General features: G+C 41.9%; 1 long non-coding RNA gene across 7 annotated transcripts in view; it reads right to left on the bottom strand.

The window, feature by feature from the left end:
* LOC128113001 (uncharacterized) overlaps window positions 1-16,460 on the bottom strand; it is a 79,253-nt gene that overhangs the window by 50,502 nt on the left and 12,291 nt on the right. For 3 of the 7 annotated variants that reach the window (XR_008219261.1, XR_008219260.1, XR_008219264.1), the window contains exon 2: window positions 15,992-16,125. The exons of the other annotated variants lie outside the window; for them this stretch is intronic. This is a non-coding gene — a long non-coding RNA (uncharacterized LOC128113001). The remainder of the gene's footprint in view (window positions 1-15,991; window positions 16,126-16,460) is intronic. 7 annotated transcript variants of the gene reach the window in all.

The following is a 16,460-nucleotide window of genomic DNA, read 5'->3' as shown; positions in this document are numbered from 1 at the left end:
TGTATGCATGCTACCAGTAGAGAAAAGTAATCATCAGTCTTATCCAGCTATGAACCCTACAAGCTTCAATAATGACTGGCCTGGCAAAGTATGCCCACTGTCACACAATAGTGGCATTAACATCATGGGAGTAACCAATCACTTTCAGTTTGGATTTAATTACTACTCACAAGATAAAACCCATACATGGTACCATTATCAGGGACAAAAATGAATCTATAACTAAATAGGTCCTAGGCCCTAGAGGGGAACCTACTATTATTACTTTGCTAACTGGGCATAGTATTAAACCAACTCCTAATGACTTAAAACTATACTCATAGATTAATGCTTCTCTCAAGTCTCATCAGAGAAGTTTCATTTTGCAGTGGATGGTGATTAACACAGAGAACCATAATAGATTCATGTGAAAAGAATAAGAGCCTGTGGAGTGCTCAGCCCTAAATGGGATATCTATATCACACCTCCTCCCAAAGCTCATGGATCTCTTATAGCCCACACTGGCCTTGAACTCTTGATCCTCTTGCTTCTAGCTCCTGGATGCTGGGATTACAGAGGTATGGTACCACACCAGCGTAGTAATCCCATGTCTATGATGTTTGGATCACACCCTCTCTTACACTGCTTTTGTTTCATTCCCCTCCTTTGGTCCCTTTGGGAGTGGAGTGGGGAAGTTCTTTGGTTGGTTGGTTGGTTAGTTGGTTGGTTGGTTAGTTGGTTGGTTGGTTGGTTGGTTGGTTTGGTTTGGTTTGGTTTGGTTTGAGACAAAGTCTCAAGGGGGGTCTTGAATTCACAATCTGTTCTCAAGCTTCCTGTGTGTTAGGATTATAGTCCTGTGCTACTTTGCCTGGCTCTTTTCTCATCCTCTAAGCACCTTGTTCCTGCCCTTGGGCTGTTCTAATCCCCTCAAGTCACTCATCCACGAGATAAGTGGACGTGGGACAGCATGCTTCCCTCTGAGGTCCATGACGGCAGCTGAGGCAGGGCTTGGTCCAGGGAAGGAAGCCCAGCTTCCAGGACTCCAGGGGAAAATGTAAGCACCCTTGGCCTCCAAGTGCCCCCACTCTACAGGAATTCTTTTTGGGTCTTGTCCACCCAACACTTAGCTCAATGGTAGAGGATTAGTGGAGAGCAGTGAGGGGTCTCACTCTCCAAAATCCATCCCTTCCTGTCTCTGACTTCCCTATTCCTGACTCCTGGCCCACCTGACACCTCCTGTAATGAGGGCTGAGAAGGTGGACTGGCTCACCCCTAAAGACTTATGGAATAAGAATGTTTCTTCAAGAGCATAAGCTATGGCCAGAGTTCTTGCAGAAGAAAGGGGTGTTATTTCAATGCAGTCCTCTCAACTGCCTCCAAGTTCTTAAATGCTGGCACACAGCTTTGAACTCAGGTCCCTCCACAAGTAGTCAGTCCCTACCACATTAACAAGAGATGGGAGGAGAGATGTAAACATAGTAAGGCCCAATTGTATTCAGTACTTCTAACATGGTCCTAGAACTTCCTTTCTCTGTCCATCCCCAGCCTCACTTTGCGTGCCTGAGTGATGTAACTCGAATTGTACTTGTTTACTGACTTTTAACCATATCCTCGATCTTGTGCCCTCCTGACGGTAAATACAAGTGAACAGAAGATGACTCCCAATGACCTGGTAAGTCAAGTTCATACCTTTCCCAAATCAGAGTCCGTTTGTTATAAATCTAGCCAACTCACAGTCAAACATGAGTGGGTAGCCTGATCCCTTGGTCAACTTCCTCGCATCTCTTAAGTCACTGTGAGTCACTCCATGGGGGCTGGCTTTGTTCACCATGAGTCATGAGTCCTATGTTTGCATACACAGTCATTATTTTCTCTTATCTAGAGATGGAAATAATGTTGTGATTTGAACAGCAATGATAAAAAAATAATCTCCCTTCTCTACAGATCCCACCAGCCATACATGGTCTCTGAAAAGCCACCATTTGGAGCATTGTTCAGTGTGGTGACTGAATATTTGATGAAGCCAGAACACCATTTCACTAAGTGGTGTTAATACATCTGGATGGTTATCAGAACCTGGTGGGTTAAAGGGCTTGCAATGCAATCCTGACAAGCTGGGTTTGATCCTCCAAACACACAGGCAGGATTAGGTGGCTTGCTTCTGTAATCCCAGAGAGATAGAAGATGGAGACAGGAGAATTGAAACCTGGTGGCAGAAATAAGATGATCCAACCTCAGAAACAAGGTGTTGTTGCTCACATCTTAAATCAGTCTTATAATAAAAACCCAGAGCCAGAAATTAGGGTAAATACTGAGAACTCAGAGAGACAAAGGAACAAGCCACCTCTTAACCTCTAGGACTTCTCAGCCTGAAAAGCTTTCCTCAGCCAAAAACTTTAGTTCCTGTCTCCTCATGCCTTATATACCTTTCTCTGCCCACCATATTACTTCCTTTTTAGTTCTGGGATTAAAGGCATGTGACTCACAAATATTGGGATTAAAGATGTGTACCACCACTGCCTGGCTCTGTTTCTCTCCTAGACTGAGTCAATCTCATGTAGTCCAGGGTGGCTTTGAACTCACAGAGATCCAGACAGATCTCTGCCTCCTGAGTGATAGGATTAAAGGTGTGTGCCACCACTGTCTGGCTTCTATGTTTAATCTAGTGGCTTGTTCTGTCCTCTGATGTTTAGGCAGAGTTTATTAGGGTACACAATACATCACTACATTTCCTCTTTTTTTGTCTAAAATAATAAAAGAAGGTTATGACTAATATAAGAAAACCTATATACAATAAGTACAATAAGTATATACAATACATACAGTCAAGAATTATATGAACAATGTCAAGTCCATAAACATTTGACAGATTCAGAGAAAATACTCCATTTCTATCCTATTTTAGTGAGTCAAAAATGTTGTACCTAATTCATTTTCTCTCCTAACTTGTATTACCAACCCAAAACTATCTTTTGATGTCTTTCAGATTCATACAGTTTACACCTCTTTAGTGAGTTTCTCTTCTGAATTTGTTAACAAGGAAAACTATAACTATCTAGTCTTCAACTCCCTCAAAGACCCAAGAAGGAAATATTACCTAAGTAAGCAGGAAGTGCAAGTAAGTGACTTCAAGAAATGTGAGAAATGACAGAAACAGCTGGCTGCCTGGACAGTCACCCAAGGTTCCTCTGCAACATTGGGGCATCCATCTTCTGCCTACAGGCCTAGCATATCTGACAGATTCATCTGTGAAGCAGAATTTTCTGAAGGTCCTTCCTACCTTGTCTTGGCAAAGTTCAGCAGTCCTTTCTTTTGTGTCCTGCTTGTCCATTTGAACAGTATACTGTCAGCAATCAAAGCAAGTGCACTTTCTAGTCCAGTGGCTAGATTGCCACAAAGAAAGTAAACTCCATATGGAGTTTCTTTGACACCCATCATCTTCTCTGAAGTAGATTGGTGCCGTCAGGAGCAGACATATCTCATAGTCATAAAGAAAGGAATCTATGTTATTAAAGTATTTTAAATGCTATATTCTGTAGATCTCTGAAGTGTTTGAAGATTACCTGCTTATCTAAAATATATATCTGTTTGACCTTGAAAACATACCTAATCTGACTATAAGTTTGATTGTAATGACTAACTACTAACTTTCATTTCTTTATATCCTAAGTAGTTGGTAATAATAACTTTCAAGGACTAGTAATTTGCTTTATATTGTTAAATGAGCTGTATAGGTACAATACCTTGAACAAGATTAAAAATGTATGTACAGTACATTCTCACAAAAATAAACTCAAATTTGTGTCAATATACAAAGTTTGTATACAATATATAAAAATCCAATCCAGTGTAAAATATTTAATACTAGTAGGTGCTTTTTAAAAGTAGATTCAATAATCTACCTTTTTATCATATCCATATGCTCCTTTTTTCTTTTCAGAGTAGATTCAATAATCTACCTTTTTATCCTATTATTTTTATATAATACATTTCTATATCATAGGAAAGGTATATAAGGCATGATGAGATAGGAACTAAATCTTTCAGCTGAGGAAAGCTTTTCAGGCTGAGGAGTCCTAGAGGTAAGAGATGGCTTGTTCCTTTGTCTCTCTGATCTTTCAGTATTTGGCCCAATTCTGGCTCCGGGTTTTTATTATAAGACCAATTTAAAATTTGAGCAATATCTGGCATCCAACTCGTGGGGCATGAATACATGAAAAAGCCGATTGCCTGTGGCTTTGCAGTCCCTGGCTCAGGCCCAAGCTACATGCAGCCAGAATCTCCATCGCACCTGGGCCAGACTCCTTAACCCACTGGCTAAGTTTTTGTTGCACCCTCTCTGCAGCAAACTCCATAGGTTTTTGGACTCCAAACACCACAGGAGCTAGCCACTTTCACACACTCCTCCCATGCAGATGGCTGGATCTTTCACTTCTTTCCTCTCCTGGTGGGTTCTGGCTTTCTCTGGGCCCCCTCCTCAGACTGCTGCCGCACCATCATCTGAATCATCATTATCAGCAGATTTGGTGAGTCAATTGTGATTTCTTAAAGAGAAGAATTAGTTAAAAAGAAAGTTTTTTCCCCACATTAAACAATGGGAAACAGCCGGGCGGTGGTGGCGCATGCCTTTAATCCCAGCACTCGGGAGGCAGAGCCAGGCGGATCTCTGTGAGTTCGAGGCCAACCTGGGCTACCAAGTGAGTTCCAGGAAAAGGCGCAAAGCTACACAGAGAAACCCTGTCTCGAAAAAAAAAAAAAAAAAAACTAAAAAAAAAAAAAGGGAAACATTTCTACAATGGAAGGCATTTGGTCTCTGTTTGACTATACATTAAACAATCTGAAAATGGAACAATTAAATGAGAGGATTTATGTAATGTCAATTGTAAATATTATTTGTTTGATCATTTCTGCTTTAACATTAAAAAAGTTGGTTAATATGAGTGCAAGGTAAAAGTTTTAGAAAAACTTGTTAAAACAGATGATAGAGATATTCAGACCCAGACAGAAGAACCTATCTCAGCATTGCATTATAAGGTTACAGAGAAACAGCCTAAGGCTTTCAAACAGCCAACCTTAATCTATCCAGTAACTTTACGGGAACTATTCAGTGATAGATATCCTCAAGGTTGTGTAAGAACTGACTGGATTCCTGTGCAAATGTTCCATTTGAGGAGATTTAAAAGGCAATAGTCTCATATGGCATCTACTAATCTTTCATGAAGCAGATGCTAAACTCGTGGTCAACTTGTTATAGAATATCCCTCAAAATTGGAGAGATTTGGTTACAGCTGTCTTAGAGGCTGGTCCCCAATTGCAATGGAGGACCTAGTAGAAGGATGAAGCTAAGACCATTGAACAACAAAGTAGAGCTAGAGGTGTGGAATTTTGCCAATATCCACTTTTTGGAGAAGACAATTATGCTGATACACAAAGACAATTTTTATATGATGACCACACCCTAACTTTATGCCACATGGCAGCTTTGAATGCTTGAGACAGAATTGAAGAAGTAGAAAGAAAATTGAGTCATTTACAAAAGTTATACAGGACCCAAAAGAAGCTTTCACTAATTTCTTACAAAATTGACTTCAGCAGCAAATAGAATGATACCAAATTCAAAAGCTAGACAGATAATAATTGAAACTCTGGCTTTTGAATGCACAATGCAAAAGGATAATTAGGCCATCAAAGGCAAAATCAGCACCCTTGCAGGAATGAATCTAAGATGCAATAAATATTGAGTCTCATGATCATGATGATGCTTGGATAGGAGAAGTGATTTCCAGAAGTTTGAAGAAAAGTTGAAACATGTAGTGGGTAATTGTTCCAGCTTTGACCTGAAAGTACTACCCCCATTGAGGCTTCAGTGACTGTCACACCTACAAGGCAGGCCCAAGACAGGAGCCCTTAAGACCCAAGATCTGGATGTGCCGGCTCTCTTGGTTCCTGGATCCTGGATGCAGGAGATAGATTGAACAGAGTTCTCCAGAGAACACCACTGAACTGCACTACATCTTTCCCAGACCCTGTAACCTATCCCTTTACTTGTAAGTTACCCCACAAAATAAACCTCCCTTTTAACTACATAGAGTTGCCTTAATACTACAACCAATAGAAACATTAAATGTTTCAATGCAGTAAACAAGGTCACCTAAAAAGGGACTATAAACAGGGCATTCTTAGAAACACAGTTTTTGCTAAAAATAATCCCAACAAAACACCCCTCCCTTCTGGATTATGCAGAAGGTGTGGCAAAGGTAGACATTGGACTAATGAGTGTAGATAAACAAGGGACAGACAAGGTAATCTTTTGCCTTTGCCATTGGGAAACTCCCTGAGGGGCCTCTCACAGGCCTCCATGTCAAATTCTGTTCTGTCCTTTCCTATAATTGTGGAAGAAACTCCTTCCCAGAGCAATTAAAGAACCTAATGCCTATTGTAAGAAACCATACTGCTCTGGATGATAGAACACTTTTAAAAAGTAAAACAAAAGTTTAAGGAGAAACCATAAATCAAAACTGATAAAGATTAGATTTGGAACCTCCACAGAGTTAGGGTTGGTGGAGGGTTTTGTTTTTGTCTTTCAGGAGAATGAAGGCTAAGGAATCTGAAGAACACTGAACAAATGAGACATCTGGAGAAAAAGGACAAATCATCCAGAAAAAAAATGTCCCTCAAAAAAGATTTTCTGCAGTGAACCATGACCATGCCTAATAGCAACCTCTGAAGTCTTTGAAAGGATGATGCAATCCCACAATGACGACTCCACATGGACTATGATAACACCACCAAGCTGACAAACACCACCCAAAGATTGACTTTGGACTACAAACTGTTCAGGACAACATCAAGATAGCTAGCTGAGATGATACTGCCTCATAGACTATTCCAATCAAGACTTGACCATAATCCTAAATTTTCTTTGTGTTCCCATAAGACTACCAGTGCTCCCAATCAGTAGGAAGTATCCTAGAAAACTATGTCTACATTCCCAAAAATGGATTATGGATGTGTGTCTTTGTTTAGGGGTTGGTTAAAAATTGTTATTGGTCATAGTCAATCTCTTTCTAAAAGAAGAAAGGGGGTATGATATAGAAATGCATTATATAGAAATAATAGGATAAAAAGGTAGATTATTGAATCTACTCCCCAAAAAAGAGATATAGAAATGATAGGATAAAAGGGTAGATTATTGAATCTACTCTGAAAAGAAAAAAGGAGAGCATGGATATAATAAGATAAAAAGGTAGATTATTGAATCTACTTTTAAAAAGCACCTACTAGTTTTAAATATTTTATATTGGATTAAATTTTTATTTATTATATGTAAATTTTGTATATTGATACAAAGTTGAGATTAATTTTGTTAGAAAATACTGTACATACACTTCTAATCTTGTTCAAGGTATTGTTCCTATACAGGTCATTTAACAATATAATGCAAATTGCTAGTCCTTGAAAGTTATTATTACCAACTACTTAGGATATAAAGAAATGAAAGTTAGTAGTTAGTCATTACAATCAAACTTGTAGTCAGATTAGATATGTTTTCAAGGTCAAACAGAAATATATTTTAGATATATTTTAGATAGAAAGGTCATCTTCAAACACTTCAGAGGTCTACAGAATATGGCATTTAAGATACTTTTAAAACATAGATTTTTTTTGTAACTATGAGATATGTCTGCTCCTGACAGCACCAATCTACTTCAGAGAAGATGATGGGTGTCAAAGAAACTCCATATGGAGTTTACTTTCTTTGTGGCAATCTAGCCACTGGACTAGAAAGTGCACTTGTTTTGATTGCTGACAGTATACTGTTCAAATGGACAAGCAGGACACAAAAGAAAGGACTGCTGAACTTTGCCAAGACAAGGTAGGAAGGACCTTCAGAAAATTCTGCTTCACAGATGAATCTGTCAGATATGCTAAGCCTGTAGGCAGAAGATGGATGCCCCAATGTTGCAGAGGAACCTTGGGTGACTGTCCAGGCAGCCAGCTGTTTCTGTCATTTCTCACATTTCTTGGAAGTCACTTGCTTGCACTTCCTGTATTATTTCCTTCTTGGGTCTCTGAGGAAGTTGAAGACTAGTTATAGTTTTCCTTGTTAACAAATTCAGAAGAGAAATTCACTAGAGAGGTGTAAAGTGTATAAGTTTGAAAGACATCAAAAGATAGTTTTGGGTTGGTAATACAAGTTAGGAGAGAAAATGAATTAGGTACAACAATTTTGACTCACTAAAATAGGATAGAAATGGAGTGTTTTCTCTGAATCTGTCAAATGTTAATGGACTGGACACTGATAATGTATTTCTGTCTGTCTGTTTGTTCATTTGTTTGTTTGTTTGTTTTTCAAGACAGGGTTTCTCTGTGTAGTTTTGGTGCCTGTCCTAGATCTCACTCTGTAAACCAGGCTGGCCTTGAACTCACAGAGATTTGCCTGGCTCTGCTTCCTGAGTGCTGGGATTAAAGGCGTGCGCCACCACCGCCCAGCTTGTAATTCTTGACTGTATGTATTGTATATACTTATTGTACTTATCATGTATAGTTTTTCTCATATTAGTTATAACCTTCTTTTATTATTTTAGACAAGAAAGGGGAAATGTGATGTATTGTGTACCCTAATAATCTTGGCCTGAAGATTGGAGAACAGAACAAACCACTAGATTAAACATAGAAGCCAGACAGTGGTGGAAAACACCTTTAATCTTAGCACTCGGGAGGCAGAGATTTGTCTGGATCTCTGTGAGTTCAAAGCCACCCTGGACTACATGAGATTGACTCAGTCTAGGAGAGAAACAGAGTCAGGCAATGGTGGCACACACCTTTAATCCCAATATTTGGAAGTCACACACATACTTTAATCCCAGAATTAGGAAGATTGAGATAAGAAGTGATATGGTAGGTGGAGAAAGGTATATAAGGCATGAGGAGACAGGAACTAAAGTCTTTCGGCTGAGGAAAACTTTTCAGGGTTAAGAGTTCTAGAGGTTAAGAGGTGGCTTGTTCCTTTGTCTCTCTGATCTTTCAGCATTCACCCCAATATCAGGCTCCGGGTTTTTTATAAAAAGACCATTTACCAATTCATGTTACAAGGTGTAAAGAGAAAACCAATTCCCTCCCAAAAAAAGTTGTCTTCTAACCTACACACACACACACACACACACACACACACACACACACACACGGGGGAGGGGGGAGCAGGGGGAATTGAATAATTCTTTAAAAAAAAAAATCAGGACCTGAGCCAAATGCAATGCACACCTGTAATCCCAGTGCTCAAGAAGTTGGAAAGGGAAGATTGTGAGTTCAAGGCCAGCCTGATCTGTACAGCTTGACCTCTCTCAAAAAGTAAAATAAAATGAAATCAGTGTCTGAACTGAGCTGCATCTGAGTGCAGCTGAGCACACTCTGAGTGTATCAACTTCATGGACACAGTAACTGCACACTGGGACAGGAGCGGGAGGGGGCATGGGCCCTGGAGTGCATTTGAAAGCAGGCAAATGCTAGAGGGCAGTGGACATTTGGAAGAAGGGAGTAGTATGAGGCCAGTCTCCCATTTTTTAAGGACTTTCTGCCAGAGGTAAAGCTATAGTTACTGCCCTAACTAGCAGCTTAACCTGACAGGAAACTCCAGGCTTTCTGGCCTAATGAGCCAAGACACAGGATCTGGAGCAAATATAATGCTGCAAGATGGGGGAGGAGTCTGGAAAGGAGAGCTAAGAGGAGTTGGGACTAAGGAAGAAACACGCACTTCTACCCCGAAGACCACTGTAGCGTTGAGATTTCAGAACCCTTCCCTCAGTAAAACAATGTTAGAGAGAAGATTCTAAGACCAATGTTTTGCCACTTACATAAGAACATAAGATTAATTCTAGAGAATTAATCCCTTGAAGTAGAGCTGCTAGGCGAGGACACGGACACACACATCGCAATCATGACTGAAGAGGTCGATGCCTCCTGTATAGGTGATGCGGCTACATCTGCCTCTGCTGCCCACAGTCCGTTTCCCATCTCAAGTCTTCTTGTAAGGTTTCCATCAAGTACTTACTACTCTACTAGGTGAAATGTGGTGTTTTGTTGAACAATTTTTAAATCTTAAGTTGCCTCGAAATATTAATCTGCAGTTTTGCATTTGGTTGGTTGAAACAGAAATTCATTATGTAGCCCAGGCTGGCCTCAAACTCATGATCCTTCTATCTCAGTCTCAGGAGCTCTGGGGTTACAGGCATGTGGTCACTACACCTAGCATTTCTCTTTCTTTTCTATGAAATACTGTAGATGTAACCAACCTTCTTATTAAATAAGAAACACAGAACCAATGCAAAGAAGAAAGCCAAGAGGTCAGAGCTAAGAACTAAAACCTTACCCTTCCTCCTGCAGTGGTCCTACCTCTCCGAACCAGAACTACCCCTGTGTTAAAGTCTTTATATAGAGTTCCTGTCCTGCCTTCTCATTGGTTGTAAACCCAACCACATGACCGCCTCCTCACGGCCTGTCTGTATAGACCTCCAGGTTTTCCATGATTGGTATTGAGATTAAAGGCATGTGTATCCAATAATGGCTGTATCCCTGAACACACAGAGACTTACCCAGCTCTGCCTACCAAGTGCTGGGATTATAAGCGTATGCCACCACTGCCCTGCTTTCCTATGGCTTGCTAATAGCTCTGACCCCCGGGCAACTTTATTTATTAACATACAAATAACATTTTAATACAAATAAAATATCACCATAAAATACCTTATTTCTTATTTATGTGCAAAACAAGAGAAACTAGTCTTTGTTTTTTTGTTGTTGTTGTTTTGTTTTGTTTTTGTTTTTTGATAAGGGGTTTCTCTGTGTAGTCTTGGCTGTCCTAGAACTCACTCTGTAGACTAGGCTGGCCTTGAACTCAGAGATCCACCTGACTCTGCCTCCCAAGTGCTGGGGTTAAAGGCATGCGCCAGCACTGCCTTCCTTTTTCTCCCCCTTGTTTTTTCTTATTTCAAGATGAGGTCTTTCTATCAACCCCAGGCTGGCCTTAGCCCAGACTATCCTCAAAATGGTAATCCTCCAGCCTCAGCTTCCTTGGTGCTTGGACTACAGGAATGCGCCAGCAGTCTAGGTTGGAAAGTAAAGATTTTTACTAGTAGCTTTTGGGTTAACATACCAATTGCTGGGTTTCATTCTGCCCTCTTCATGCATACGTGTCCCAACATTTGTTTCCACTCAGCCCCTTTCCCCACGGCTCTCCCTGGTCCGATGGCTACCTTTCTTCCCTTGCTGAACTTCCTGTTCTGTTGTTGCTGTTTGATTTCATGTGTTATCACTGTGCATGTGCCTGCATGGTGTGGGAATAGGGTCTGCATGCCTCAGTGCTCCTGTGGAGGTCAAAAGACAACTTTGTGGAGTTAGTTCTGTCTTGCACTTTTGCATGAGTACTGGGGATCCAGCTGGATCCAGCTAACAGAGAGCACCTTTATCCTCTGAACCATCTTGCCACCCCAAACTCCATCACACTCACACCCTTCTGCTTTTCTGTGATAGGCTTCTGTTACCCTTTTTAATTCTCACCTCTCCTAAAACCTCCCCCTTCTTGTGATCTAATTTCTAGTTCCATGACCTACAAACACTCACATAAATAAACACACAAATACACATGCAATTTTAAATTATGGTTCCATGTATGAACAAAAGGATGTGTTATTTGTGTTTTTCAGTCACTTATTTCACTTAGCAGTTATTTCTGGTTCTATCCATTTTCCTGAATATGTCATGACCTCAGTTTTTTCTTTACAGCTGCATGAAATTCCACTGTGAATATGCATGTTTCATGTTTTCTTTATCCATTCATCTCTTGATTGATATCGAGTCTGGTTCTATCTCCTGTCTATGAAAATATTGCAGCAAGAAACATGAATATAAAAGTATTTCTGTAGTTTGTTGACTTGCAGTCCTTCAAAAATGGTAGAACTGGGACATATCATAGCTCTAGTTTCGGTGTTTGTTTTTTTTTCCTGAGGAATCTTTATATTGATTTCCAATTCACATTTCCAAATTTATGACCTCACCTTCTACAATTATTATTGTCACGCACACGCACGTCTGCACACGCACACATACACACCACACACACACACACACACACACACACACCTCCTGAATACATTTAATATTGCTCTTGTGTGCGTAAGGTCTGACCACTTGGGACTGAATAACCTATCAGAGGACTGGCTCATCCCTGAAGAAGGTTGAGTCTCCCTTTCTCAGAAGTCATTGATTGCCTGTAGCTCTTAACCTAGTAATGGACCCTTATGAAGATGCCCATTTGTAGCTAGAGTTTTCCTGGTCCTGCCTGGCCCACAGTCAGGACAAATCTCTCTCACCTGCCAGTCCCGCAGCTGCTCAGACCCAACCAAGTAAACACACAGAGACTTACATTACTTATAAACTGTATGGCCGTGGTAGGCTTCTTGCTAACTGTTCTTATATCTTAAATCAACCCATTTCTATTTATCTATAAGTTGCCATGTGGCTCGTGATTTACTGGTACCTTACATCTCACTTGTCATGGTGGCAGCTGGCAGTGTCTCTCTGCCTCAGCCTTCCACTTCCCAGAATTCTCTGCTTGTCCCACCTATACTTCCTAACTGGCTACTGACCAATCAGCATTTTATTTATACAGAGCGATATCCACAGCACCCATTCATATTGGCATGTTGACTAGTGTTCTTATTATGCTGGTCTTGTTTAGGCAACCATATTGTTGAGATTTTGTGGGTGCATTTCCACTATCATTTCCAGAAGATACGATCTAGCAGCAGGTATCCTGATCCTCTGGCTCTTACAGTCTTTCTGCACTCTCCCTCAGGATGTTCCCTGAGCCAAAGATGTAGAGGCTTCACTGTAGATATGTCAGTGGGGGATGGGCACCCTTTCTCTGCATTTTCAGCCAGTTGTAGATCACTGTAGTAGTCTCCGTCTGCTGGGAAAAGAAGTTTCTTTGATGAGGGGTGAGAGCTACATTATCTATGGGGATAAAGAAGAGTATTTTAATACAGTTAGAAACTGTATTGCTTCAGGAACATGGTAGTAGCTGGTTCTTCTCGAAGATCTTTGCTCTTTCTAGGAGCTGGTTGATTAAATTTCCAGTCCTAAGTGTTAATTCCCTCCCGTTGAGTGGGGCCTTAGGTCCAATGAGACAGCTGTTGGTTAACCCCAGGTAAAGGTGCCACTACTGCGCCACATCCTGCTGAGTTAGTCATTGTTGTGGTCTGGAGGCTTTACGGCTGGGTAGGACTATTGATTGCTTTTCTTCCTTGGCAGCCAGCATAGCTCCTTCTGATACTATGAGAGACAAGTCCTCAGGGAGGAGGCTTCCGGGGCAGTTCCAGCTCAATTCCTCCAAATTCTGTGTCCAAAGTGTGAATAACTTCAGCAGCAAAGATTTACCTTCGAGATCTGAGAGGCGGCAGCCAAGGGAATGGCAGTCACCTACACAGCTTTGGGAGTCCCTTGGAGCCTCCCCAGTGACAAGCTCCAGGAGAGGCTTCCTCTATCTTTAAGGTCTTTTAAGTACAAGGTCACGTCATCTGCAAACAGGGACAGTTAACCTCTCCCTTCTCTGTTTGTGTATCTTTTCTTTCTTCCTCTTGTCATGTTGCTTGAACGAAGGCCATTTTATGCTTTACAAATGGCATGTGACTTCCTTCTCAGTGAGTTGGTTATTGGTATATAGAAAAGCTACTGTTTTTTATATGCAGATTTTTGAATCTTGCCACATTGCTAAAAGCATTTAATCAGATCAAAGAGTCGTCTAAAGTCTATTTGATAATGTTTTTAAGCAATTGTGTTGTTTCTCAAAACTAAAAGGAACTGAAGATGTAGCTCAGTTGGTAGAGTGCTTGCTTAGTGTGCAAAAATGCCCTGGGTTCAATCCCCAGCATGGCACATAATGAAGTGTGGTTGGTGTATGCCTGTAATCTTAACACTTTGGAGGCAGAGAAAAGGGATCAGACGTTCAAGGTTACCATTGGCCATATAGTGAACTGGAAGCAAGCCTGTGATACATGAGACTATGCCTAAAAATCTTAATTAAAAAATAAAAACTCAAGGGGCTGAAGATATGTAGTAGTTAAGAGCACATGTTTCTTTTGCAGAGGACCCAGGTTCGGTTCCCAGCATCCACGTGGTGGTTCACAACTGTCTGTAACTGTAGTCCCAGGGGATCCAATGCCCTCTTCTGGCCTTTGTGGGCACCAAGCACACATGTGGCACACAGACATACGTGCAGGCAAATCACTCACACATAAAATGAAATGAATAAATGCAGACCCCATGCCTGCCACGTCAGTCCCTGTGAGCCCACATGAGCCCTGCTTAGGTGGTTCCATGGGCCACGTTTCCCTGGCCACACCCAGTTTTATACGCTACTTTAGGTGAAACCTGGCACTTGGTGCATCCTATTCAGGCACTCTACTGTCTGAACTGCGTCCCCAGCCTTCCTGTCTCAGCTCTTGAACCCATGTTGTTTCCTCGGTGAAATTTGAATCTCATACTTGGGAGACAGTTTACTGGAGAAAGCATTTGCTGTGCAAGTATGAGAACTGGAGCCTGGATCTCTAGCACCCACATAAATGTTGGGTGGGTGTGGAAGCCCACCTGTAATCCCAGTGTGTAGGAGAAGGAGACAGGAAATCCCCAGGGTAAGCTAGATAACCAGACTAGCTAAATGGGCAAGCACTGTGCTCAGTGAGAGACCCTTATTCAGTATCCAAAGTGGAGGGTGATTAAGGAAGATGCCTGATATTAAAATCAGGCCTCTACACACACACACACACACACACACACACACACACACACACACACACACACACACACAGAGAGAGAGAGAGAGAGAGAGAGAGAGATCTGAGTGTAGTGTGTATTCCACACAGAGGAAACTCAAAATGAAAGACTGTATCTTTCTACATAGAGTAAGATGTTTCCCACAGTATCCCTGTGACTGCTACAAAGCTGGTTCCTCCACTGTCTGGGGTGGGGCTGTGCTCCTGGGAAGCACCATAGCCCTTCTTCTATGACCAGTAATGTGCAGGGGGAAAATGACACGGAAAGCTGAAAATAGCATTTCCACAGAAGGGGAAATGTTGACGAGATGTGAATGGAACATCCTCAGAGGCTAGCTAGAGGCTGAGGCCTCATATACCCTGACTTAGAAACCCTCAGCTTTCTGTCCCTGCTCCCAGCCTAAGTGTTCCAAGAGCTCGGCCCCCTGGCCTGCACTCAAGTCCTTATGCTGATGTCATAGAAAGTCCGGCTTGCTGAAGCCTTTACCCAGACAGAAACCTGACTTTCTAGCCACTGGAGTCTGGTCTATCCCTGAGTACCTGCATGAAAGTACTGCCGTGTCTAGTTGGGGTAAGACTAGAACCAGCCAGTGCTGAGGAATAAGATCACACTGGCCTGAAGGCCCGAACCCAGTACCTCAAGACTCAGTCAGCTCCTCTGCCATCTTCTTTGTCCCTACAGTCCGCCCGCTGCTCTTGGACTTCCTTCAGTCTCTCTGGCCCAGGTCGGCTGGAGCTTCACCTTCTCCAGGTTTGGCCTGCTTCAGAGTACCTGGCTGAGAACAGCCCAAGCACCCCAGAACCAATCCTTTCTTTCGTGTTCCAACCTTTCCTTCCCTTCACCTGGACATTCACACAGGCGTACCCAGTCTCCTTCAGCAGGACGTGTCCTGCATGATTTTACAGGGCGTGTAAATCACCATGGCCTCCAAGGCACACATTCTCTCTTACCTGTTCCCTGAACCATGAGATGCCAACATTCACCGGCAGCTCCCCTCCAAGACCCTACCACGCACATCTCAACACCCCCCACAAGTGACTACGGGGGAAACTGAGGCAAAAGAACACAGATAGAAAGAGAAAAGGCATGCTTTCAGTAACTGGGAAATAATGATGTTCCTCCGTTATGATGGGGTGACAGCCTAACAAGCCCATGGTAAATTGAAAACTCATTCAGTACTGACCTCCTGAGCTACAAGGTAGTGAGATGTCACACCTGGGGTAGTACACCTTGTGACATTGACTTGTGAGAAGACAATGGTCTCACAGCCTCCCTCTGTCCAGTGTCTTGAAAGGTGGTCACACCACGAAGTGCTGGCTGAAAAGAAGATTAAAATTAAAAATCTGAAGTACAGTTTCTACTGAATGCTTATGTCTTTCATGTCACCTCTAAGTCATAAAATCGTACATGGAGCCCTCCTGAACAAGACAGTCCTACTACCGTGGACTCGCTTCACCTTAGTCCTTCTGCTGTTCTCCATGCCTACCCCAAGAATGTGTGTGTAGAGCCAGAAAACCTTTAAGACATTCTGCAGGAAGCACATTCGTACATAAAGTTTCTAGAAAAAGACAAGAACAGGCTAGTTTTCCAGAACAGTCTTGGTTTGTGTCTATTGTACAGGTGTCCTGACAACTCAACACTTGTCCCAGACA

The sequence above is a fragment of the Peromyscus californicus genome, unplaced genomic scaffold (genome assembly GCF_007827085.1).
Source record: "Peromyscus californicus insignis strain IS unplaced genomic scaffold, ASM782708v3 Scaffold_17__1_contigs__length_78620276, whole genome shotgun sequence".
Classification (NCBI taxonomy): domain Eukaryota; kingdom Metazoa; phylum Chordata; class Mammalia; order Rodentia; family Cricetidae; genus Peromyscus; species Peromyscus californicus.
Note: the sequence above shows the minus strand (reverse complement) of the source record. Positions and strands in the feature narration are given on the sequence as shown.